This window comes from Artemia franciscana, chromosome 5, assembly GCF_032884065.1.
Source record: "Artemia franciscana chromosome 5, ASM3288406v1, whole genome shotgun sequence".
Lineage (NCBI taxonomy): Eukaryota > Metazoa > Arthropoda > Branchiopoda > Anostraca > Artemiidae > Artemia > Artemia franciscana.
This window is the reverse complement of record NC_088867.1, coordinates 11327347-11354308: the sequence shown is the minus strand read 5'-3', so window position 1 is coordinate 11354308 and position 26962 is coordinate 11327347.

Below are 26962 nucleotides of genomic sequence, written 5' to 3'. Positions count from 1 at the left end.
GTTGGAGCATCAGGGGGTGATTTTACCCACCCTCCTTAGATTTTGAAAATGCATTTTACTGTATCTTCAATTAGAAAAAAAATCATTGCCCTACTCATATATTTTCGTGAATTGACGCCGCTATGGTTGTATTCTTGCATACGACAGTTGGCACCCAGCCGCCAGTTGGAGCATCAGGGGGTGATTTTACCCACCCTCCTTAGATTTTGAAAATGCATTTTACTGTATCTTCAATTAGAAAAAAAATCATTGCCCTACTCATATATTTTCGTGAATTGACGCCACTATGGTTGTATTCTTGCATACGACAGTTGGCACCCAGCCGCCAGTTGGAGCATCAGGGGGTGATTTTACCCACCCTCCTTAGATTTTGAAAATGCATTATACTGTATCTTCAATTAGAAAAAAAATCATTGCCCTACTCATATATTTTCGTGAATTGGCACCACTATGGTTGTATTCTTGCATACGACAGTTGGCACCCAGCCGCCAGTTGGAGCATCAGGGGGTGATTTTACCCACCCTCCTTAGATTTTGAAAATGCATTTTACTGTATCTTCAATTAGAAAAAAAAATCATTGCCCTACTCATATATTTTCGTGAATTGACGCCACTATGGTTGTATTCTTGCATACGACAGTTGGCACCCAGCCGCCAGTTGGAGCATCAGGGGGTGATTTTACCCACCCTCCTTAGATTTTGAAAATGCATTTTACTGTATCTTCAATTAGAAAAAAAATCATTGCCCTACTCATATATTTTCGTGAATTGACGCCACTATGGTTGTATTCTTGCATACGACAGTTGGCACCCAGCCGCCAGTTGGAGCATCAGGGGGTGATTTTACCCACCCTCCTTAGATTTTGAAAATGCATTTTACTGTATCTTCAATTAGAAAAAAAATCATTGCCCTACTCATATATTTTCGTGAATTGGCACCACTATGGTTGTATTCTTGCATACGACAGTTGGCACCCAGCCGCCAGTTGGAGCATCAGGGGGTGATTTTACCCACCCTCCTTAGATTTTGAAAATGCATTTTACTGTATCTTCAATTAGAAAAAAAATCATTGCCCTACTCATATATTTTCGTGAATTGGCACCACTATGGTTGTATTCTTGCATACGACAGTTGGCACCCAGCCGCCAGTTGGAGCATCAGGGGGTGATTTTACCCACCCTCCTTAGATTTTGAAAATGCATTTTACTGTATCTTCAATTAGAAAAAAAATCATTGCCCTACTCATATATTTTCGTGAATTGACGCCACTATGGTTGTATTCTTGCATACGACAGTTGGCACCCAGCCGCCAGTTGGAGCATCAGGGGGTGATTTTACCCACCCTCCTTAGATTTTGAAAATGCATTTTACTGTATCTTCAATTAGAAAAAAAATCATTGCCCTACTCATATATTTTCGTGAATTGGCACCACTATGGTTGTATTCTTGCATACGACAGTTGGCACCCAGCCGCCAGTTGGAGCATCAGGGGGTGATTTTACCCACCCTCCTTAGATTTTGAAAATGCATTTTACTGTATCTTCAATTAGAAAAAAAATCATTGCCCTACTCATATATTTTCGTGAATTGACGCCACTATGGTTGTATTCTTGCATACGACAGTTGGCACCCAGCCGCCAGTTGGAGCATCAGGGGGTGATTTTACCCACCCTCCTTAGATTTTGAAAATGCATTTTACTGTATCTTCAATTAGAAAAAAAATCATTGCCCTACTCATATATTTTCGTGAATTGACGCCACTATGGTTGTATTCTTGCATACGACAGTTGGCACCCAGCCGCCAGTTGGAGCATCAGGGGGTGATTTTACCCACCCTCCTTACATTTTGAAAATGCATTTTACTGTATCTTCAATTAGAGAAAAAATCATTGCCCTACTCATATATTTTCGTGAATTGACGCCACTATGGTTGTATTCTTGCATACGACAGTTGGCACCCAGCCGCCAGTTGGAGCATCAGGGGGTAATTTTACCCACCCTCCTTAGATTTTGAAAATGCATTTTACTGTATCTTCAATTAGAAAAAAAATCATTGCCATACTCATATATTTTCGTGAATTGGCACCATTATGGTTGTATTCTTGCATACGACAGTTGGCACCCAGCCGCCAGTTGGAGCATCAGGGGGTGATTTTACCCACCCTCCTTAGATTTTGAAAATGCATTTTACTGTATCTTCAATTAGAAAAAAAATCATTGCCCTACTCATATATTTTCGTGAATTGACGCCACTATGGTTGTATTCTTGCATACGACAGTTGGCACCCAGCCGCCAGTTGGAGCATCAGGGGGTGATTTTACCCACCCTCCTTAGATTTTGAAAATGCATTTTACTGTATCTTCAATTAGAGAAAAAATCATTGCCCTACTCATATATTTTCGTGAATTGACGCCACTATGGTTGTATTCTTGCATACGACAGTTGGCACCCAGCCGCCAGTTGGAGCATCAGGGGGTGATTTTACCCACCCTCCTTAGATTTTGAAAATGCATTTTACTGTATCTTCAATTAGAAAAAAAATCATTGCCCTACTCATATATTTTCGTGAATTGACGCCACTATGGTTGTATTCTTGCATACGACAGTTGGCACCCAGCCGCCAGTTGGAGCATCAGGGGGTGATTTTACCCACCCTCCTTAGATTTTGAAAATGCATTTTACTGTATCTTCAATTAGAAAAAAAATCATTGCCCTACTCATATATTTTCGTGAATTGACGCCACTATGGTTGTATTCTTGCATACGACAGTTGGCACCCAGCCGCCAGTTGGAGCATCAGGGGGTGATTTTACCCACCCTCCTTAGATTTTGAAAATGCATTTTACTGTATCTTCAATTAGAAAAAAAATCATTGCCATACTCATATATTTTCGTGAATTGGCACCACTATGGTTGTATTCTTGCATACGACAGTTGGCACCCAGCCGCCAGTTGGAGCATCAGGGGGTGATTTTACCCACCCTCCTTAGATTTTGAAAATATATTTTACTGTATCTTCAATTAGAAAAAAAATCATTGCCCTACTCATATATTTTCGTGAATTGACGCCACTATGGTTGTATTCTTGCATACGACAGTTGGCACCCAGCCGCCAGTTGGAGCATCAGGGGGTGATTTTACCCACCCTCCTTAGATTTTGAAAATGCATTTTACTGTATCTTCAATTAGAAAAAAAATCATTGCCCTACTCATATATTTTCGTGAATTGACGCCACTATGGTTGTATTCTTGCATACGACAGTTGGCACCCAGCCGCCAGTTGGAGCATCAGGGGGTGATTTTACCCACCCTCCTTAGATTTTGAAAATGCATTTTACTGTATCTTCAATTAGAAAAAAAATCATTGCCATACTCATATATTTTCGTGAATTGACGCCACTATGGTTGTATTCTTGCATACGACAGTTGGCACCCAGCCGCCAGTTGGAGCATCAGGGGGTGATTTTACCCACCCTCCTTAGATTTTGAAAATGCATTTTACTGTATCTTCAATTAGAAAAAAAATCATTGCCCTACTCATATATTTTCGTGAATTGACGCCACTATGGTTGTATTCTTGCATACGACAGTTGGCACCCAGCCGCCAGTTGGAGCATCAGGGGGTGATTTTACCCACCCTCCTTAGATTTTGAAAATGCATTTTACTGTATCTTCAATTAGAAAAAAAATCATTGCCCTACTCATATATTTTCGTGAATTGACGCCACTATGGTTGTATTCTTGCATACGACAGTTGGCACCCAGCCGCCAGTTGGAGCATCAGGGGGTGATTTTACCCACCCTCCTTAGATTTTGAAAATGCATTTTACTGTATCTTCAATTAGAAAAAAAATCATTGCCCTACTCATATATTTTCGTGAATTGACGTCACTATGGTTGTATTCTTGCATACGACAGTTGGCACCCAGCCGCCAGTTGGAGCATCAGGGGGTGATTTTACCCACCCTCCTTAGATTTTGAAAATGCATTTTACTGTATCTTCAATTAGAAAAAAAATCATTGCCCTACTCATATATTTTCGTGAATTGACGCCACTATGGTTGTATTCTTGCATACGACAGTTGGCACCCAGCCGCCAGTTGGAGCATCAGGGGGTGATTTTACCCACCCTCCTTAGATTTTGAAAATGCATTTTACTGTATCTTCAATTAGAAAAAAAATCATTGCCCTACTCATATATTTTCGTGAATTGACGCCACTATGGTTGTATTCTTGCATACGACAGTTGGCACCCAGCCGCCAGTTGGAGCATCAGGGGGTGATTTTACCCACCCTCCTTAGATTTTGAAAATGCATTTTACTGTATCTTCAATTAGAAAAAAAATCATTGCCCTACTCATATATTTTCGTGAATTGACGCCACTATGGTTGTATGTATTCTTGCATACGACAGTTGGCACCCAGCCGCCAGTTGGAGCATCAGGGGGTGATTTTACCCACCCTCCTTAGATTTTGAAAATGCATTTTACTGTATCTTCAATTAGAAAAAAAATCATTGCCCTACTCATATATTTTCGTGAATTGACGCCACTATGGTTGTATTCTTGCATACGACAGTTGGCACCCAGCCGCCAGTTGGAGCATCAGGGGGTGATTTTACCCACCCTCCTTAGATTTTGAAAATGCATTTTACTGTATCTTCAATTAGAAAAAAAATCATTGCCCTACTCATATATTTTCGTGAATTGACGCCACTATGGTTGTATTCTTGCATACGACAGTTGGCACCCAGCCGCCAGTTGGAGCATCAGGGGGTGATTTTACCCACCCTCCTTAGATTTTGAAAATGCATTTTACTGTATCTTCAATTAGAAAAAAAATCATTGCCCTACTCATATATTTTCGTGAATTGACGCCACTATGGTTGTATGTATTCTTGCATACGACAGTTGGCACCCAGCCGCCAGTTGGAGCATCAGGGGGTGATTTTACCCACCCTCCTTAGATTTTGAAAATGCATTTTACTGTATCTTCAATTAGAAAAAAAATCATTGCCCTACTCATATATTTTCGTGAATTGACGCCACTATGGTTGTATTCTTGCATACGACAGTTGGCACCCAGCCGCCAGTTGGAGCATCAGGGGGTGATTTTACCCACCCTCCTTAGATTTTGAAAATGCATTTTACTGTATCTTCAATTAGAAAAAAAATCATTGCCCTACTCATATATTTTCGTGAATTGACGCCACTATGGTTGTATGTATTCTTGCATACGACAGTTGGCACCCAGCCGCCAGTTGGAGCATCAGGGGGTGATTTTACCCACCCTCCTTAGATTTTGAAAATGCATTTTACTGTATCTTCAATTAGAAAAAAAATCATTGCCCTACTCATATATTTTCGTGAATTGACCCCACTATGGTTGTATTCTTGCATACGACAGTTGGCACCCAGCCGCCAGTTGGAGCATCAGGGGGTGATTTTACCCACCCTCCTTAGATTTTGAAAATGCATTTTACTGTATCTTCAATTAGAAAAAAAATCATTGCCCTACTCATATATTTTCGTGAATTGACGCCACTATGGTTGTATTCTTGCATACGACAGTTGGCACCCAGCCGCCAGTTGGAGCATCAGGGGGTGATTTTACCCACCCTCCTTAGATTTTGAAAATGCATTTTACTGTATCTTCAATTAGAAAAAAAATCATTGCCCTACTCATATATTTTCGTGAATTGACGCCACTATGGTTGTATTCTTGCATACGACAATTGGCACCCAGCCGCCAGTTGGAGCATCAGGGGGTGATTTTACCCACCCTCCTTAGATTTTGAAAATGCATTTTACTGTATCTTCAATTAGAAAAAAAATCATTGCCCTACTCATATATTTTCGTGAATTGGCACCACTATGGTTGACAAAACACTTCTAAGTCTGGGGCACAAACTACCAAACACTACATAAAGTTAAAGCAAAACCCAATTCCGTCTTATGGAGACTAATGTAGTCTACGACATGCACCCACACAGAGAGGGGAGGCTCTTCACTCCCAGAAAAACCAATTTTTTCCAACTTCTTGGTGTATCTCATCAAATTACCTAATCTATTATTTAGTATTATCCCTTTAGCCCACAGGAACACATTAGCCCCCCACCTCAAAAAAGGTCTTGCTCACATTCCCAGTTTATATATTTATTAAGTTTGTTCTGCTAATTTGTGCTTTCCCATTCCTGTGCCCAAAGTGGCATAGAAATGGACGATATTGTAGATTAGTTATTTCAGACAGAGCCAACAAGCTGTGTTGCCAGTTTACGCTATTTTCCACCAATTGGGCTATTAAATTTTCCGTTTCGTGGGACAACGATACTTCCAATTTCGCTACTTTTGGGCTTGAATTTTATTGAAACAAAAAAGAAATCCTGTTTGTTAGATCTACCTAGTCATTTACCTTCTTTGGAGTCTTGGGTCATAATGTGTCTTGGACTGTGGCACCCCCCTTCCTATTTTCAAACCTGGGTACTATATGCCGAAACGATTCTGAGCTTTTAAACAAAAGTCGAATAATAGTTAATGCATGTGCCTTCGATAAATCTGTCTTTAATCTCACACTTTTTAAGGACTTGGCAAGAGCTACTGGTCGGTCTCCTAACACTTTATTTTGGTCCTTGTATTAGATTTAAAGTAAAAGCTAGGGACCTTTACTCTCCCACAGGGACTGTGGGGGAGTAAGTCGGTCCCAAAGACATAGTTATAAGGTTTTTTGACTACGCTGAATAAAATGGTTATCTCAGAATTTTGATCCGGTGACTTTGGGAAAATAATTAGCGTGGGAGGGGGCCTAGGTGCCCTCCAATTTTTTGGTCACTTAAAAAGGGCACTAGAACTTTTCATTTCCGTTAGAATGAGCCCTCTTGCAAGATTCTAGGACCACTGGGTCGATACAATCACCCCTGGAAAAAAAAACAAAAAGCAAACAAATTAACACGCATCCGTGATCTGCCTTCTGGCAAAAAATACAAAATTCCACTATCTACAAGCTCATTTGTAGATAGGAGCTTGAAACTTCTACAATATGGTTCTCTGATACGATGAATCTGATGGTGTGATTTTTGTTAAGATTCTATGACTTTTAGGGGTTGTTTCCCCCTATTTTCTAAAATAAGGCAAATTTTTCTCAGGCTCGTAACTTGATGGGTAAGATTAAACTTGATGAAACTTATATATTTAAAATCAGCATTAAAATGCGATTCTTTTGATGTAGCTATTGGTATCAAAATTCCATTTTTTAGAGTTATGGTTACTATTGAGCCGGGTCGCTCCTTAGGCTACTACAGTTCGTTACCACGAACTGTTTGATTTACAAACAACTATGTGTAGTTTATCTGATATGGTGATTGTACTTTTCCCTTGTTTTACCTATCAAAGCCGAGCAATAAATATTCGAATTAATAACTTTAACAATTTTGCCTTAAGAAGGCTAAATTTTGGGCTATAATACCGTTCGTCTTTGGGCTAGTACTTGCCCGGTTTTGGCTATGGGCTCCGCTGAAAACCTGGCAAGTATGCCAACAAGTTTGAAGTAGGTCAACGTATGTTAGTAGAAGATTGTTTACAAACCGGGAACATACACTTGTATCTAGTTAAACACAGTTGGACCCAGGGGTGCCAGTTCAAAAAAATATAGGGTGGGGGGGGTCGAAATAACCAAATACAGGGCAATTTCGTTTTTTCCATTTTTTCAACAAAAATGCTAAAGAAAACGTATTTCTTTAAATGAAAGTACAAAAGAACCGTTATCATCAAAGTTGATGGGGAGGGGCAAAAAATCTAAGGGGTGGGACAATTTTGGTGGTAACATTAAACGGCAAATGAGGAAACATAGGTACGTGCAATGCTGTCAACAATCAAAAACGGGCCCCGAGGATTTTTTTTTTAACAAACCTACCATTTATAATCTATGTTATTTTTAGCGGTACCAATGAAAATAACTGCACTTGAAAATCAGTTCCATTGCAACTGAACTACCGCGTAGCTGAACCCCAGGCAACTGAACTGCTGTAACTGAACCACCGTGCAGCTGAACCACTATACAACTGAACCCCCGTGCAACTGAACCCCCGTGTAACTGAACCCTCGTGCAACTGAACCCTTTTTAACTGAGACCCCGTGCAGCTGAACCACCGTGCAAATGAAACCTCGTGTAAAAAGAACCCTCGTGCAACTGAACCCTTTTTAACTGAGATCCCATGCAACTGAACCACCGTGCAAATGAACCCTCGTGTAAAAAGAACCCTCGTGCAACTGAACCCTTTTTAACTGAGACCCCGTGCAACTGAACCACCGTGCAAATGAACCCTCGTGTAAAAAGAACCCTCGTGCAACTGAACCCATTTTAACTGAGACCCCGTGCAACTGAACCACCGTGCAAATGAACCCTCGTATAACTGAACTCTCGTTCAATTCAACCGCCATACTTACATTGGATGAAATACAAATTAGAATCATTACATGTTCAACCTTGTTGGAATTGTTTGCTTTTTAAAGCCATAATATAATTGACTGTCAAGATGATTAATAAAAAAATTCTGTTCTGTTGTCACCGAAACGAAAAAAATCGGACGTCACAAACTCTTAAAGTCAGATTTATTTATCCTTTTTTATCTCTGTTATAGGGGTTCCCTCTGCCCTGTCACTTTTTGCTGGTCTAAGTATTTACTCCCGCCTCCTCTTCCATGGGAAACCTTCCCCTGGAAAATACCCCCTCACGGAAAATATGGTTTTCCAAATTAGACTATTTTATTTGGGTTCTGTTACTTTTTAGTTTAGCTGAGAAGTGTTAAGAAAAGTGGAAAAGAGGAATTTATATGTAAATCTTGCCCTCCCCCCCCCCCGTGCAAAATGTTCTTCTCGCGGAAAATCCTTCAGAAACTCCTACCTCCTTTCAGAAAACTTGCATGCGAAAAATGTCCGTATGTTTCCCAATAACAAACACTATCTGTAAGCAATGGACAAATTAGAAAACTTAAAATGTGCTCAAACTTCTGCAATGAGGTGCTCTGATTGTTTTGTAGCAAGGGAGAGAGGAAGATACCTCAAAGAGTGCATTTTACTGTCAAAACATCTCAAATCTCATTGAGCCTTCGGATAAATACAGAACTAGCTCTAGGAGAGAGACAGGAGGAGGATGGAGGTAGAAATTCATTACAATCCTCGGGTAGTTCTAGTTTTTTTCGAAAATGATTGAATACCAACCAACCACAAGGGACATTTTTTTTTGGGGGGGAGGGTATTTTCCCAGGGGGGAGGGCGCGATCAGGTATTTCCTGGAGGTGTTTTTCCTGGGGGGGGGGGCTGGTTGCCCTCCAATCAGTTTTCTTTTAAAAAGGGTACTAAAACTTTCAAATTCCAATCGAACAATAAAACGGGATTAATAAACATGGTTAATAAAAACTCCCACCGTTCTCGGGGCAAGGGCTGTAGGTTATTGCAAGTTACCCATTTTGAAATTTAAGGATTTTATAGAAGGGATGGTCTTACAAACTTTGGATAAGGCTCATTCGATTGGAATTTCAAGTTGAATTTTGAAGAATCAAAGGTAATCAGAGAATAATCAGCCTCTCTTTTAACAGCCACTCCCCCCCCCCCCGAGATGCCTCCAGGGCTCACAGCCCTTTGCCCCTGGTGCAAGGGCTGTAAGTTATGCAAGTGGCCTACTGTTAACATACAAGGTGTTTTCATGGTTGCGGCGGTAGCTACAACCTAGTAAAGGGCGAATCACAGCCCATAGTAACCAAAAGTTAAAAAACGTGTTTTGAAAAAAAAACTGCCTAGTGAAAAAAATTGCCTTCCGAAACTGACTCAGGAAAAGTAACTATTATAAGTAAAAGTAAAAGTTTATTTCGAAAAGGAATTCATAGTGATTTCAGAAAAAGTGTGAAACCCCTCAAAAATGGTCCTAGAACAAAATGAAAAGTGTACCATTGGAATTGGTATGGTTGAACACATTCTAGAGGGGATTACAGTCCCCATCCTTGAGCTACAAGGAAAATCACTTTTTTGCATCGGTAGCACCGATCTGTCTACCGTGTTTTTTTTTCCCCCTTTCCTCCCCTTTTTTCCCCTTTTTTCAGCAGGCCTAGTGGGCTATCAGAACATCATAAAGAGATGCTTGATGGTTCATTCAAAAGCTATTTAGCATATCTACGTGCTTTAAGTTCTGCCATCTGCAAGTGCTTTATGGCACTTTTTGTGCCATTTCTAAAGGGGCAGGGCTAGCAGGCTACCAAAACATAGACAGATTTGTTATAGCTCATATAGAAGATATTGCTCGTATCTAGGTTTTCTTTATAAAATCCACCATTTGCAATTGCCAAATGGCACTAAGAAATGACACTATTGGTGCCATGTCTCAAGTGGAAAAGCCGGGCTAGTGGACATCCAGAGCTTCTTAGAAAGATGTTTAATGGCTCACTTGAAAGCTATTGCTCATATCTACGTGCTTTTTATCAGTTCTACCATCCGTAAGTGCCATATAGAACTAAAACGGCACTTTTGGTGCCACTTCTTAAGTTGAAAAGCTTGGACGCATAAAACGGTACCATTGTAATAGCTTTGGCCCAAAACCCTTAACTGGAGATTTACAATAAACTCTCCCGTATACTCCCCCCAGCCCCCTTAGTAAGTCTCTTTCATCCGATAGGAGAATTCACTATGAACTCTTTGACACGGTCAGTCAACGCAGGGGCTCGCAAAATGATTTTTGAAATATCGAATGTTCTTAAGAGGATGAAATTCGTAGAAGAACAAATAATTCCAAACGACTATTTCTTGGCGTACCCCTTCCCCTCCTTCTGTTTGCAAAAGTTGAGCTTCGCCAAAGATAGTTCAATGCTCTCACTCTTTATAATAGAAGCTTTTATTAACTCGATGTTAATAATAGCCAATTACAAATGTATTTACCGAATAAGGTCAAACAACAATGCTTTTGGTGATGACATAGCTCTCCATAGTCCTTGGGAATGGGCTGTAAGTTACACAACTTGGTCCTACAAGAATAAAAAAAAAAAAAAACAAGTTTTTTTAACTGAAAGTAAGGAGCGACATTAAAACTTAAAACGCACAGAAATTACTTCGTATATGAAAGAGGCTGCTTCCTCATCAACGCCCCGCTCTTTACGCTAAAGTTTGACTCTTTCTCTCAATTCTTCTTTTTAAAACAGTAAAAAACTTTAGCGTAAAGAGCGGGGCGTTGATGAGGAAGCAGCCTCTTTCATATACGAAGTAATTTCTGTGCGTTTTAAGTTTTAATGTCGCTCCTTACTTTCAGTTAAAAAAACTTGTTTTTTTTTATTTAATTTCTGAACGTTTTTGAATCAATGCATGTTTTGATTTTGGCTCTCCGCAGAGGAATAATCAAAACGAAATTTGCATATTTTTTTTTTGGCTCAATGGCTTTCTCATAATTTTGATCGAATGATTTTGAGAAAAAAAGAGCGGGGGACGAAGCCTAGTTGCCCCCCGATTTTTTGGTTAATTAAAAAGGCAACTAGAACTTTTAATTTTTTACGAATCTTTTTATTGGTAAAAGATTTACGTAACTTATAAATTAGCTTTGTTTCGAATTTTGTGCGAATAACTTTTCTCAGGTTTCTCCAGTCTAGACAACGTATATATTTGGAGTTTCCATAAAAATCCCAGCTCTTATTTTCAAAATTTTTGCATCGCTGTTTACCACACGTTCACTGACATGACCACCATAGTTTATCTAGAGTAGAGTTATTTACAAAATAAGGTACGGCCACACGTCCCTATAAGAACTTTTGTATTCTCATGTTTTTATTACATATATGAGGGGATTCGCCCCATCGTCAGTACCTCGCTCTTTACACTAAAGCTTAAATTTTATCCCAATTCATTAAGAATGACCCCCTGAATCACAAAAGCCGTAGAATAAGTAGTTGAAATTACTGAAAATACTTTAGCGTAAAGAGCGAGGTATTAGAAGGAGGTGAGCCCCTCATATGGGTAATAATTTCTGTTTGTTTTAAGTTTTATTGCTGTTCCTTACTTCCAGCTGAACAAGCTTTTTCACTTTTATTTTTTAATTGTTTTTTTTAAATAATGCTAGTAAATCCTGCTCTCCCTTCATTGAAATTTTCTTCTCCCATTACAAATTCTCGAAGGAAAGTTCCCCCAGCATATCCCCCTCTTCTCAACCCCTCCCCCAAACCAAAAAAATCCTCCTGAAAACGCCTGTATACTTCCCAATAACCATTACTATATGTAAGCACAGGTCAAAGTTTGTAACTTGTTGCCCCTCCCACGGGGACTGTGGGGGAGTAAGTCGTCCCCAAAGACATAGTTATAAGGTTTTTCGACTACGCTGAATAAAATGGCTATCTCAGAATTTTGATCCGTTGACTTTGGGAAAATAATTAGCGTGGGAGGGGGCCTAGGTGCCCTCCAATTTTTTTGGTCACTTAAAAAGGGCACTAGAACTTTTCATTTCCATTAGAATGAGCCCTCTTGCAACATTCTAGGACAACTGGGTCGATACGATCACCCCTGGGAAAAAGAAAAAAAAAAAAAACAAAAAAAAAACAAAAAACAAAACAAATAAACACGCATCCGTGATCTGCCTTCTGGCAAAAAACAAAAAATTCCACATTTTTGTAGATAGGAGCTCGAAACTTCTACAGTAGGGTTCTCTGATACGCTGAATCTGATGGTGTGATTTTCGTTAAGATTCTATGACTTTTAGGGGGCGTTTCCCCCTATTTTCTAAAATCACGCAAATTTTCTCAGGCTCGTAACTTTTGATGGGTAAGACTAAACTTGATGAAACTTATATATTTAAAACCAGCATTAAAATGCGATTCTTTTGATGTAGCTATTGGTATCAAAATTCCATTTTTTAGAGTTTTGGTTACTATTGAGCCGGGTCGCTCCTTACTACAGTTCGTTACCACGAACTGTTTGACAAATAGATTGAATTCTATCATCAGCCGCCGTAGTTCAGTTAGTAGCGCGTTAGACTTCGAATCAGAATCGGAAGGGTGCAGTTGCTTAGTCAGGCATTTTTATTTCAATCATGGTTTTTTGCCTTAAGTATGATATTTTTCAGCTAATTCACTGTTTTTGTTATTTTTTTGTTAATTGTGAAATATTCCATACACTATTTTTAGAACACATTATGCCCCGGAATGGGGCATATGGTTCTGGAACCACTCAAAATTCTTCAAAGAGGAATTACTTATTGTTATATTTATTTATTCATGTTATTTCCTTTTTTACTATTAAGAAACAGAATTAAACTATTTGTAATATATATATATATATATATATATATATATATATATATATATATAGAGAGAGAGAGAGAGAGAGAGAGAGAGAGAGAGAGCGAGAAATCATAGCACTAAGAACCTAACAGCATTTTTTGTGTGTGATATTTTTCTTGTTGTCAAGTTACTTTCCAACTTTTCCTTGTTTATTGCTAGGCTATTCCACACCTGCATGTCTAATGTTTTTTTGGTCTTTATCAGGGGGGAGATGTTTAGTGAAACAGTTAGGCATACCAAAAGAAGATTTTTAAGGTTTTTAAAACCTTAAAAATCTTCCTTAGAAAAATAGTTACTCTTTTCTAACTGTCGAGGCTGCCCTTCTTCAGAAATCGTATACACCATTTTTTGTAGCACGGATTTCTCGGCATTATTTGAAAAAGATAAGAAATTAAATAAATTTGTTGAACTGAAAGTAAAGAGCGATATTGATACTTAAAACGAACAGAAATTATTCTGTTAATATTTATTATATTATATTTGATATATCATATTATTATATATATTATATATTATATATATATATATATATATATATATATATATATATATATATATATATATATATATATATATATATATATATATATATATATATATATATATATATATATATATATATATATATATATATATATATATATATATATATATATATATATTATATAATACTATAATAATATATATATATATATATATATATATATATATATATATATATATATATATATATATATATATATAAATATATTTATATTATTATATTATATGAGGGCGCAAGTGCAAGTTTAAGAAATTAACTCGAAAGAAATTAAAAAGTTCATTGCAATGTTGCTTCTGTATTAAATTCAAATTAAAAACGGACAAAGAATAATTTAAAAAACAAAGTTTTTGAGGAAAGTAAAGAGCGAAGTTGAAACTTAAAACGTACAAAAATTATTGCTTCACAATCTATCTAACATAATATCAATAAAGCTAGTACAAATGAACCAAATAATCACATTTCCCTATGTTTGTAGGATTATAGAAAACTAGCTTCTGAAGACTTTGAAGACTTTAATTTACTTGTAAGAAATTTGATGACTCACACCTTTCCGTTCTTTTTAGTGGCTTAAATTTTACACAAAAGAACCAATCAGATTTTGTGTTCTTCTTCTTGGCTAAAAAAAAAGAACATTTCAATCAAAATATTATATTTATTTTGTATCTAAATAATGTTTAAATAACGTTTCAAAATAATTTGCTTGGCCAATATGAACATTCATCACAAAAATAAACCAATGGTATTGAAAAACACTTTGTAACAAGGAAGCGTAGAGCCGCATTCTCTCTGTTTCTATTTGATAGGCTTACATGTATTTTGTAACCACTTTGATACAGGTTGGTCCCTCGATAAATATTAATTCTTACTCCAATAACAGGTGGGGACAAAATTACTTTCGACGGGCTTTACAGCTCAAAGTCATTTCTTAAGTATGGGCATATTAATTACAGGATTTATAAACCCATTCAATATAAGGTTGGGTTTAGCACGTGCTAAGACTGCCTTTTCGCCTAAAGAAAGTCTCACGCTGGCACGGACTACAATTATTCACAGACGGACGTCAAAAAGGTAGCTTTCGGGTCTGAGACTTGACACACCCTTGGGATCAAGGGTTCGGGTTTAGCTGCCTTTCCCACGCTTATAGAAGCAGATAATGGAGCCCTCATGTCTCAGCCAGATGTTATTAACTTGAAACAAATGGGCTACTTTATCAATATGAAATTCGCACTATGCTCATTATGCTAACCTTTGATAATGAGGACAAGAAGAATTCGTTTGTTGATTTTTTTTAGCTATTCGTAAAATAATTTGAAGCATTAAACACATTTAAGGTAACTTAGACTTAGACTCGCCTTTATTAAACAAGAAACGATATACATAAATCTTATACTAAGGAGACAGGGAGGCAACTCGTTTTGTCTCCTTTAACAACAGAGAGAGAAAAAAGAAAAAGGAATTACACCTCAATAACTCAAACGGAGTACATAGAGAAAGAGAGAGAAAAAAAACCGCTGCTCACTATTGCCAAAGATTATTTCAATGGCCAGATAGGAAAACAATACTTTTCCTATAACAGATCTAAATCTCTCACACTTATTGTCCGTCGCATAGCTATTAATTATTATGCAAATTGCAACATACTGCAATGCAACTATTCTTCCTTTCATTTTTAATTTGAGACGGAGAAGTTCTAATTTTCGCCAAATATTATTTCATTATTCCTGTTATTCTATTTTTGCTCTTTCAGTCAAACAGTTCGTGGTAACGAACTGTAGTAAGGAGCGACCTGGCTCAATAGTAACCGAAACTTTAAAAAATTAAATTTTGATACCAATAGTTATATCAAAAGAATCGCATTTAAATGCTGATTTTAAACATACAAGTTTCATCAAGATCAGTTATACTCATCAAAAGTTACGAGCCTGAGAAAATTTGCGTCATTTTAGAAAATATGGGGAAACACCCCCTAAAAGTCATACAATCTTAACAAAAACCACATCATCAGATTCAGCGTATCAGAAAACCTTGTCGCAGAAGTTTCAAGCTCCTATCTGCAAAAACGTGGAATTTCGCATTGTTTGCCAGACGACAGATCACGGATGCGTGTTTATTTCTTTTTTTGTTGTTTTTTTATCTTTGTCATCAAAATTTAGTCTTTGTCATCAAAAGTTACGAGCCTGAGAAAATGTGCCTTATTTTGGAAAACAGGGGAAAACACACCCTAAAAGTCATAGGATCTTAACGAAAATCACACCATCGCATTCAGCGTATCAGAGAAACCTATAGAAAAAATTTCAAGGTCCAATCTACAAAAATGTGGAATTTCGTATTTTTTGTCAGAAGACGGATCACGGGTGCGTATTTATTTGTTTGTTTGTTTGTTTTTTCCAGGGGTCATCGTATTGACCAAGTGGTCCTAGAGTGTTGCAAGAGGGCTTATTCTAACGGAAATGAAAGTTCTAGTGCCCTTTTTAAGTGACCAAAAATTCGAGGGCACCTAGGCCCCCTCCCACACTCATTTTTTCCCAAAATCAACGGATCAAAATTTTGAGATAGCCATTTTGTTCCGCAGAGTCGAAAACCACAATAACTATGTCTTTGGGGATGACTTAATCCCCCACAGTCCCTGGGGGAGGGGCTGCAAGTTACAAACTTTGACCAACATTTTACATACAGTAATGGTTATTGGGAAGTGTACCGACGTTTTCAGGGGGGTGTTTTTGGTTTGGGTGTGGGGTTGAGGGAGGGGGCTATGTGGGAGGATCTTTCCTTGGAGGAATATTTCATGGGGGAAGAGAAATTCAACGAAAAGGGCGCAGGATTTTCTAGCATTACTATTAAAAAAAACAAAACAATAAAAATATAGACATGAAAAAGTTTTTTCAATTGAAAGTAACGAGTGGCATTAACACTTAAAATGAACAGAGATTATTACGCATATGAGGGGTTCTAAAAATGCTTTAGCATAAGGAGCGAGGTATTCAGGAGGAGATAAATACTTCGCTCTTTATGCTAAAGTATTCTTAGTAATTTCAACTATTTATTCTACGGCCTTTCTGATTCAGGAGTCATTCTTAAAGAATTGGGACAAAACTTAAGATTTAGTGTGAAGAGCGAGGTATTAACGAGGGGACAAACCCCCTCATATACATAATAAAAATATAAGAATATAAAAGTTTGTTACGTAAGTTAATTCTTAAGTTACGTATATTTTTTACTAGTAAAAACGTTCGTTAAAAATTCTAAGTTCTAGTTGCCTTTTTAAGTAACCGGAAAATTGGAGGGCAACTAGGCCTCCTTCCCCGCCCCTTATTTCTTAAAATCGTCTGATCAAAACTAAGAGAAAGCCATTTAGCCAAAAAAAAAGAATTAATATGTAAATTTCATTTTAATAATTTATGTACGGAGAGCCAAAATCAAACATGCATTATTTCAAAAACGTTCAGAAATTAAATAATTTTTTTTTTTTTAACTGAAAGTAAGGGTAAAAAAGGGTAAAGGATACGGCATTAGACTTTACAGTCCGTACCGGCGGTGCTGATCTCCGTTTCTTGGCCCTTCAGCCAGGAAGTGCAATGGGGGGTTGGGGGCCAGCCATCCTGTGCTTTCGCACAGATACGCAGGGAAGGGGGATTTAAGCTCCTGATCCTTTCCCAAAACTACGATTTTTTTATCCTTTTCTCATGATTCCCTATATTTATAATTGAAGCCTTTTTTAAAGACCTGCGGATCCTCCCGAACACATTCATACACTTCTCAAATGGTAGGATCGTGCATGAGTGCCTGTTCTCAAGGGCCAGAAATCCAGGTTTAAGCCAGTTTAGGCCGATTACCGTTTCCTCTGTGATCTAGTTATGATCATAGACAGCTTTGATCTGGTTCCAAAGTTGCGAAAATTTAGTGGAGGGGCAAATATTTGTTTCAATCGGGGGAATATGTCCCCCAATTTCCTTATAAAATACAAATAAAATATTTGGTACAGTCCAGGGAGAAACTTTAAAGACCCCTCGCTCTGCAATTGGCACTCCTAGCTGTGAGAATTGTGGCTTCCGTTCCCTGATCTTGCCGAAAATGGATTACAGAATAGTTTTGTGCCTAAAAATTTCCCAATAAATGCGCGATAATAGATCATGTTCCAATTTGAACTCAAAATTAATCTTGAACGAAAGTATTGTTTTTTAACAATGTTGTTGTTATTCTTCACAGCATTAAGTGCATGAGGCTAGTACACTGGCAAAAACTTCTTTTCCTTCCCACCCTGCTTTATGCTTTTGCGACTTCCCATAAATTGATACTGACACTGTCATGGGCGTAGCTCCATCATTTTATTTGCGGGGGGGGGCAAGAGGGGTCTCCATCCGGAGATTAAGGGGGCATGTGCCTTAAAATTTTTTGTTTAAATTATTGAAGGCAACTATTCCCTCTGCCCTTCGCTCTCCCCCCCCCCCGAAACGACACCACTGGGCACTGTCTTTTGTATCCTATGCCTATGAATATGATATTGCTCTAAAAGTCCATGTTGCTTTTTCGTGATTCAAATATCGAGTGGGCGCTCGTTCTCTTCGTTTATAAGAATTTACTAAGCGATGACACTTGACCCCTTATCACTAATCTTTATTTCTAAATTTTTCCTAAATATATTTTACCAGTCTTTATGAGTTACTATTGTCCACTGTTTTTATTTTTTTTTTTTTTATTTCCACATTTTTAGTTGCAATGGATTCGATACTATGTGCCTAAACTAAACTATATAATCAGAGGCATATAGTTTACCCCATTACCTATCACGAAATATATTGACACCAGGTGACCTTTTGATGTTTTGCAGTATATTTAAATAAATTTTAAAACATCTAAACAAAGAAGATTGGTTGAGCCAATCGCTGGTTGGCGATTTTGTATAAACAATTTTTTTTATTATACAATAACTTAATTCATTTTAAAATAATTATATAATATTAAAGTAATAAAAATAATTAATATCTAAATAACTAAATTTATAAAAATAATCAAATCTCTAATCGTAATATAATCATATTAAATAATCAAATATTAAATAAATCAAATAAAAGTAATCAAATACTAAATAAAAATACATATCAAATAAAACACGTTAAACCTATTAAATGACATATTAAATAAAAATAATAAAATATCTAAATTTATAAAAATAAATATCTAATTATAAAGATGATTTAAATAAATTTTAACATCTAAACGAAAAAGATTGGTTGAACGAATCGCTGGTTGGCCATTTTGTATAATAATGGCAATCCAGAAGATACTCCACCTGGGTAACATTGCCACCCCTTACCCCCTAGCTAAACCATTGAACATAGTCCTATTACTTTTATTTACTTAAAGGTTACTATTTTGTCGGTACTTTGAAAGACCAGTAGCTAGTACTAAGCTGTTGAATATATTATACTGCAATTGCATTAGCATTTTATGGAATCTGAAAATGTATTTTATTCTAGTCTGCGGTTTACAAACTGTACCGTCTAGACTTTAGTTTATGACCCAGGTCGTAGGTCTAAGAGTTGAAGTGGAGGTTTGTGGTTTTTTTATTCCAATCCCTGGTCAACTTGGGATAAAAATTAATTGAACAGAAGCTGCAGTTTGTGGTTTCAACTTCCATTTAACAACGAAATTAGTTGTTACCAAGTTGTAAAATCAGAAATCCTGTTCTGACATTGTTTTTTTTTTCATCTAAACAGGAGCCTTAAAACCACAGACTAGGCAATTATTCGCAGGTATTACAAGACCTTATATGGAAAAGTTGAGGGTTTAAACTTACTCCAAAAGCTGGCCTTAGAACGGGTTCATATTTTTTAATAGCAAGTATTTTTTGCAACTGAAAAAAGTTTAATAAAATAGGAAGATAAGTCTGAAGACAAGGTTAGGGTACTAAAAACTGTGGTTTGATCCCACAATCAAGATCTTTAATGAAACAAAGTTTTATATCAGGAGCGGATCTAGAGCAAAATCTTGGTGAGAGGCAATGTGACAAGGGCACCAATAATTTACCGATTGACAAATTTATTTAAAAACAAAGAAAAACAGAAAAAAAACAAGGAATGAGGGCTCCAGAAAAATCTTGGAGGGGAGTACGGTCCCCCTGGATCTACCAGTGGTGTATATGGCTATGTCATATTTAACAGGTGAAGAGTGATAGGGTGATAGCAAAAACGCAGGAGGAGGGGTTGGGATTTTTTGATTTTTGATGAAAATATAAAAAGACTATTTTCAAAATCTGAGGGGGGGGGGTTCATCTTTTTAAAAAATATAGAAAAAGATAGCTTCAAAATGTAAGAGGGAAGGGTGCGTTTTGATTTGTTTTTTTCTTTTAATGAATCTACAAAAAAGGCATTTAAAAGGAATTCCACTTAATTGGTAACCCTGGACGGATTAACAAAAAAATTCAGTTAGAGATATGCAAAAAGCAGGAGGTCCTCAAATGCGATGGAAAGATATCATAAGGAAAAATTGAAAGGAAGCAAGAGCGTCAAAGCGGGAGTATTGAGTTAAACTCTAAACTGAGTGAGCTGGAGGGGGAGCAACTGAGGGGGCACAACTTGATGTGATCGGTTTAATTAAAAATAGTTTTCAAGTTTTTTAAATTGTGGTGGCAACAAAGAAGTAAAAAGCATAGAGCTTGCAAAAAAACTGTCTAATTAATTTTGGGGTTTCACAATTAATAAATTAATTGTGGGTTTTCGGACATCTAAACAGCAAATACCGAGCTCTTCAACCCTTACCCTTTCGAAGATGCTGGTGGAAACAGCATGTAATGCTGAGTTTTAAAAAGTTAGTCGTCTTCGATACACTACTATTTCCCACGAAGTTGGCCGTTTTTAACTTAAGCAACAACATCAGTTGATAGGTTTCTTAAAAAAATATTTTACCCTGTTTTTTGGCGCTGTTTTTTCAAAGTAAAATGAAATGATGATTCTGATGAGAAACATCATTAGATTTACGGTTTTTAGCTCGGAAGTTTAAGCATTATTGTGAAGCTAAAGTTAAGGCCCAATTTCCACCACCTGGTGTACATTATGGAGTGGTATGTGTGCCGCATAGTCCTGACACATGCGGTACTATTCCACAACGCTAAAGATAGCTAAAAAAGAGTTTATTAAAAAACTGACACTATTTTTCAAAGATAATGTGAAATATTGACCCTAGTCTTTTTTCAACTTTACCAATACTACCCAATAAATGTTCAAAATAAAGAAAAATAGAATAAACTATTGATGGAATACAGTTTTTAGCAAGAAGATGAAATATTTTGAACATTTTAGGGGTTTTTCATCTTAAAGGGCAGTCATGGTCCCTTTGGGCACTTTGTTTTGTTCATTTCGTAGATCAAATCAAAAGAGATCCAATGAAGTGCCTGTGCAAAATCATATACAACTGTGTACTCTCACAAGCGCACTAAAATTTAAATTTCTGATGAATTGGGTATCAGATAAATATCCTCCAGGAAAAAGTGTTGGCCAAAAACAGGAAAAAAGTATATTTTGATCAGATTTTTAATTTTAACATAAGATGGGTTCCTTCACATTCGTCTCGAAAAAAATATGTGTTGTACTTATTTTTGTCATTTACACATAAATTGCAGTTGGATCCATCCATATCTGACTCGTGACCATGGCGCTAACTCCCAAGTCTAACACAGAACATGGCAAACGCTACGGCCCAAGGTTGTTTCTATTTTGCACTAAATTAAAAAAAAAAAGGTTTTTTTAACTGAAAGTAAGGAGCGACATTAAAACTTAAAACAAACAGAAATTACTCCGTGTGTGAAAGGGACTGTTCCCTGCTCAACGCCCCGCTCTTTACGCTAAAGTTTGACTCTTTCTCTCAACCCTACTTTTTAAAACAATTAAACACTTTAGCGTAAAGAGTGACTTTAGCGTAAAGAGCGAGGGATTGCGGAGGTGATAACCCATTTCATATACGGAGTAATTTTGTTCGTTTTAAGTTTTAATGTCGCTCCTTACTTTCACTTAAAAAAAAACATTTTTTATTTAATTTCTGAACGTTCTTGAATTAGTGCATGTTTTAATTTTTCCTCTCCGCACATGAATAATTAAAACAAAATTTGCATATAATTTTTTTTTGGCTAAATGGCCTTCTCATAGTTTTGATCGGATGATTTTGAGAAATAAAGGAGCAGGGGAGGAGGCATAGTTCCCCTCCAGTTTTCTGAATACTAAAAAAAGGCAATTAGAACTTTTATTTTTTTTTACAAACGTTTTTATTAGTAAAAAACACACGTAACTTACGAATTAACTTACGTAACGATCTTCTACATCCGTATGTTTTTATTACGCATATGATGGGGTTCGTCTCCTCGTAAATACCTTGCTCTTTGCACTAAAGCTTAAATTTTGTCCCAATTCCTTAAGAATGACCCCTGAATCTCTAAGGCCGTAGAACAAATAGTTGAAATTACTAAAATACTTTAGCATAAAGAGCGAGGTATTAGGAAGAGGTGAAACCTTCAGATGCGAATTAATTTCTGTTCGTTTTAAGTTTTAATGTTGCTCCTTACTTTCAGTTGAAAAAAACTTCTTCATATTATTTTTTCATTTATTTTAAATAATGCCAGAAAACCCTGCGCCCCCTTCATTGAAATTCCCTTCTCCCATTACATATTTCTCGATGAAAAGATCCTCCCACATAACCACCTTCCCTCAACCCCTCCCCCCAAACCAAAAAAAAACAGAAAACGTGTGTACAGTTCCCAATAACCATTACTATATGTAAACACTGGTCAAAGTTTGTAACTTATATCTCCTCCCACGGGGACTGTGGGGGAGTAAGTCGTCCCCAAAGATATAGTGATTGTCTTTTGACTATGCTTAATAAAATGGCTATCTATGAATTTTGATCCAGTGACTTTGGGAAGAAACTGAGCGTGGGAGGGGTCCTAGGTGCCCTTCAATTTTTTGGTCACTTCAAAAGGGCACTAAAACTTTTAATTTTTGTTAAAATGAGCCCTCTTGCGACATTCTAGGACCATTGGGCCGATACAATCACCCCTGGGAAAAAACAAACAAACAAATAAACACGCATCCGTGATCTGTCTTCTGGCAAAAAATACGAAGTTCTACATTTTTGTAGATAGGAGCTTGAAACTTCTACAACAGGGTTCTCTGGATACACTGAATCTGATGATGTGATTTTCGTTAAGATTTTATGACTTTTAGGGGATGTTTTCCCATATTTTCTAGATTAAGGCAAATTGTCTCAGGCTCGTAACTTTTGTCTCAGGCTCGTAACTTGGTTGGAAAAACAAGCACAAGGCCTAGATACATGATTGACATCATCGAAACGGACCCACTCTTTGGGGGAGTTGTGGGGGAGGGATAATTCTGAAAAATTGGAAAAATGAGGTATTTTTACTTACGAAGGAACTGATCGGATCTTAATGAAATTTGATGTTTGGAAGGATATCATGTCTCAGAGCTCTTATATTAAATCCTGACTGTATCCGGTGAAGGGGAAGTGGGGGGGCATAAGGGGAAGATACGGGATTGAGATAACCGGAATGGATGAGTTGGGAGGGGGGAGGGTTAATTCTAAAAGATTAGAAAAAATAAGTTATTTTTAACTTACGAAAGAGTGATCGTATCTTAATGAAATTTCATATTTAGAAGGACCTCGATACTCAGATCTCTTAGATTAAATCCCGACCGGATCCAGTGTCATTAGGGTGGGACCGAAAATCTTGGAAAACGCTTAAAGTGGAGAGATCAAGATGAAACTTGGTGGAAAAAATAAGCACAAGTCCAAGATAGGTGACTGACATAACTGGACCGTATCTGCTCTCTTTGGTGGAGTTGGGGAGGGGGAGTAATTTGAAAAAATTCGAAAAAAAGGAGGTATTTGTATGCAAACCCACAAACAAACAAACATGCATATATACAACTTATTTTTTTATATATAGATACAGTTTCTTCTTTAGTTTTTTTTTCTTTTTTAGTTTTTCTTTTTTTTTAGTTTCTTCTTTTTATTGATTTGTTTTCTTCAATTTGTCAATGTTCATTCTAACATTGACACTTGGAAAAATCTTTACGTGCCAAGCATGCTAAAGCTCCAACAATTTATATTAAACCTCAAAATTTGGGGTATCTGTTTTAAGGTTTTCGAATTACTTTAATCTATTGTCAAAATATATTGAAATATTTGTGCAATTCCCAGTTTTTTTTTTTAGTTGTTTCTTTTTTTAGTTTTTTGGCTTTTTTAGTTTTTTTCTTTTTAGTTTCTTATCTTTTTTATTTTTTTACGTTTTTTCTTTTTAGGTTTTTTCTTTTTAATTTTTTAATTTTTTTTTTTTTTTTTAGTTTTTTCTGTTTAGTTTTTTTTTTAGTTTTTTTACCATTTTTCTTTTTTCGGATTAATTTAATCTATTGTCAAAATATTTCGAAATATTTATGCAATTTCCAGTTTTTAAATTCTAGTTTGTTTTCTTTTATAAATATAGAAGATATAATCTGGCGTAACAGACAAAGTGCAACAGACATAACAGACAGACAACTTATTTTTATATATATAGATTTATTACAATAAAGAATTTGTTTTGCTACTCAAGCCAGATCATAAGAAAAATGTTTGTAGAAAACCGAAAAGTTTTAGGGTCAAAGTCTATTTGCAGGCATCCATGAATGGAACAACACACATTTTTTCCATGGTTCTTCCCTTTTCGGGTCTCTTTTCTTTGGTTTCCTTATTATTACTTTATGACTCCCCTGCCCGCAACCATGGATATATAGTATAAAACAAGAGAATATATTTCTGACCTATATTGACCGCTACTCAGCACGTTCTAAAAATAATTGAATGAAATGGTCAAAACTAACCAGGGCAGAATGTGGCGCAAACAGTTCGGATCTTTAGAGTAGTCAGTGAAGTTTTCACAGCAGTTTTCAGCAGCTTTTGCGATCAAAATATCAAGATTTTAACTAATTTGGAATTTTTGTTCACATGATCGTCCTTGAAAATTTCTTATCTATTTTTTATTACCATCTCCTTCCCCTCTCATGTATAAAAGCATATTTAATTAATTAGTACCTAGATAACGTAAACAAATGAAATCATTTGAATAATATTGATTTTTTAAGCCGTATTTTAAACAGCCTAGGCGTGTGTCGTTATATGTATACGTACATTGCACATTGTTTCGGAGATATTTCTTTCAAAAGGTCTTTATGACAAAAAAACTTGCTTATTCTTAAATTGGGGTTAATTATATATTATTTGTATCCATCAACTCATTAATGGCTTCAAGTTTCCGAGCAAAAAGTAAAGGAATAAATCATTGAAACAAAAGTACTAAATAGCATAATGTGTAATTAACAGAAAAGAAACAGGGTCGGGAGTCGTGGTAAACAAATAAAACACTAGGTCACTTTGTTAAAAAAATAGCAAAAAATGAATTTTTTAACAAAAACACAAGCAAAAGCTACGTTTCTAAATCACTCCCCCCCCCCTCCAACAGATCTCACTGACTATGATGTGAGTATTTACCGTCGGAAATATGCGAGCATCAAGCTCGGGCGATATCTGAAAAAGGTTTCGCTGAATCTAAGAATTAAACTGTTAACTTACATAAATACACAACACACTTAAACCAGTGAAATTATGCAGAACTATAGTGAAGCAAGCTTTTTTATGTCTAGGGGTAACAGGGAGAAACAAAGATCGATGTCCTATGATGTAACAAAACCTTTGCGTGAAAAGTAACTCTTCGTTTCTGCTTAAATGTTTTGACTATATGCTTTTCATATAATTTTAATATATTTTAAAGAAACATATTGTGAAATTATGATATGAGAAATATTTTGTATATATTATTTAAAGTACATGATATTCAATCAAAATTTACATTGTTGAAATGTATTTTAAAAACGACGGTAAAGTTAAAGTGGAATTTCACACAAGATAGGCTATAAATAAAGCTTATATAAGAAATATTATAAATATAGGCGAAAAATTCTTATCTAATAATTTTTGAAAAGCTGGCGTCTCAGAAGACCGTAACTGTGACTCTGGGGCCAGCTTGCTAGTTATCTCATAATCAGAATGCTACTAAATGACAGGCAACTTAATTCGATGTTGATTTCTCTAGTTAGTATTAACTTTCCTGCTCAGATCAATGTTTCCGCTTCATGACTAGTGTTGCCAGATTGGACATAGAAGATTATGCTTTCTTGAGCCCAAAATTATGCTTTTTTGGACAGACTTTGCTACGCTTCTATATTTTCCCAGGTTTCACGAAAAAGTTGATTAGTTAAGACAAGTCGAATTCTGTCTTATCTTAATAAAGGTTCTAAATAGAATATAATCTGATAATAATCGCTTAATAATTTATTTTAACCCGCCAAGGGAACAAAAGCGGGGTATAAACAAATGAGGCAAAGAAAAAGGTAAAATAGCATAGAAAATAAGTAAAAAGGCTTTTTTTTATGTCCAGGGGAAGGATCTTGGTTCAGGTTTTTCGTCTTTTTTCGCAAGTCCTCTTTCTTCTCGAAGCGGTTGGCGGCATTTGAAAAACATAATGTCACTTCAGATACATGAAAAAAAGAAGGAAAAAATGCAGTTCATATTCAATGATCTTCTTCACCTTCGCTTTCGGATTTGACTTCTTGACCAGGGGGTGGGGTGGCTACTCAGAGGTTCTCTGAATTATGGAACTTGATCTGATTGTCTGTTGGGACATATTTGTAGCAAACTGTATCTTTTGTTCTTAGTCACGATTTTGTGACCAGCAGGGCTTCAATACTTTATTTCTTCAACCTATTCCGCTTTTTTGTCTTGACATCACTGATCCAAGAAAAAAATTCTTTCTGTGTCTGCGTTCGAATGCGGTAGGGAGAGCACCCTCTCGGCAAGTTTTGCCAGATCTGGAAAAACTCTTTCGTAGGTAAAGTTTCTCATTTCACGTATTTTTCTCCACATCAAGTCTGTAATTTTGCTCATATCTATCTTTTCGGAGTCACCTAAGCATATGGCAGTTTGCGCCGCTGGGAGTCAATATCTGTGAGTTTTGGCATGAGACTTAGAAAGCGGTTTATTGTGACACCTAGTGACGGAATACTGCTTCTTTCA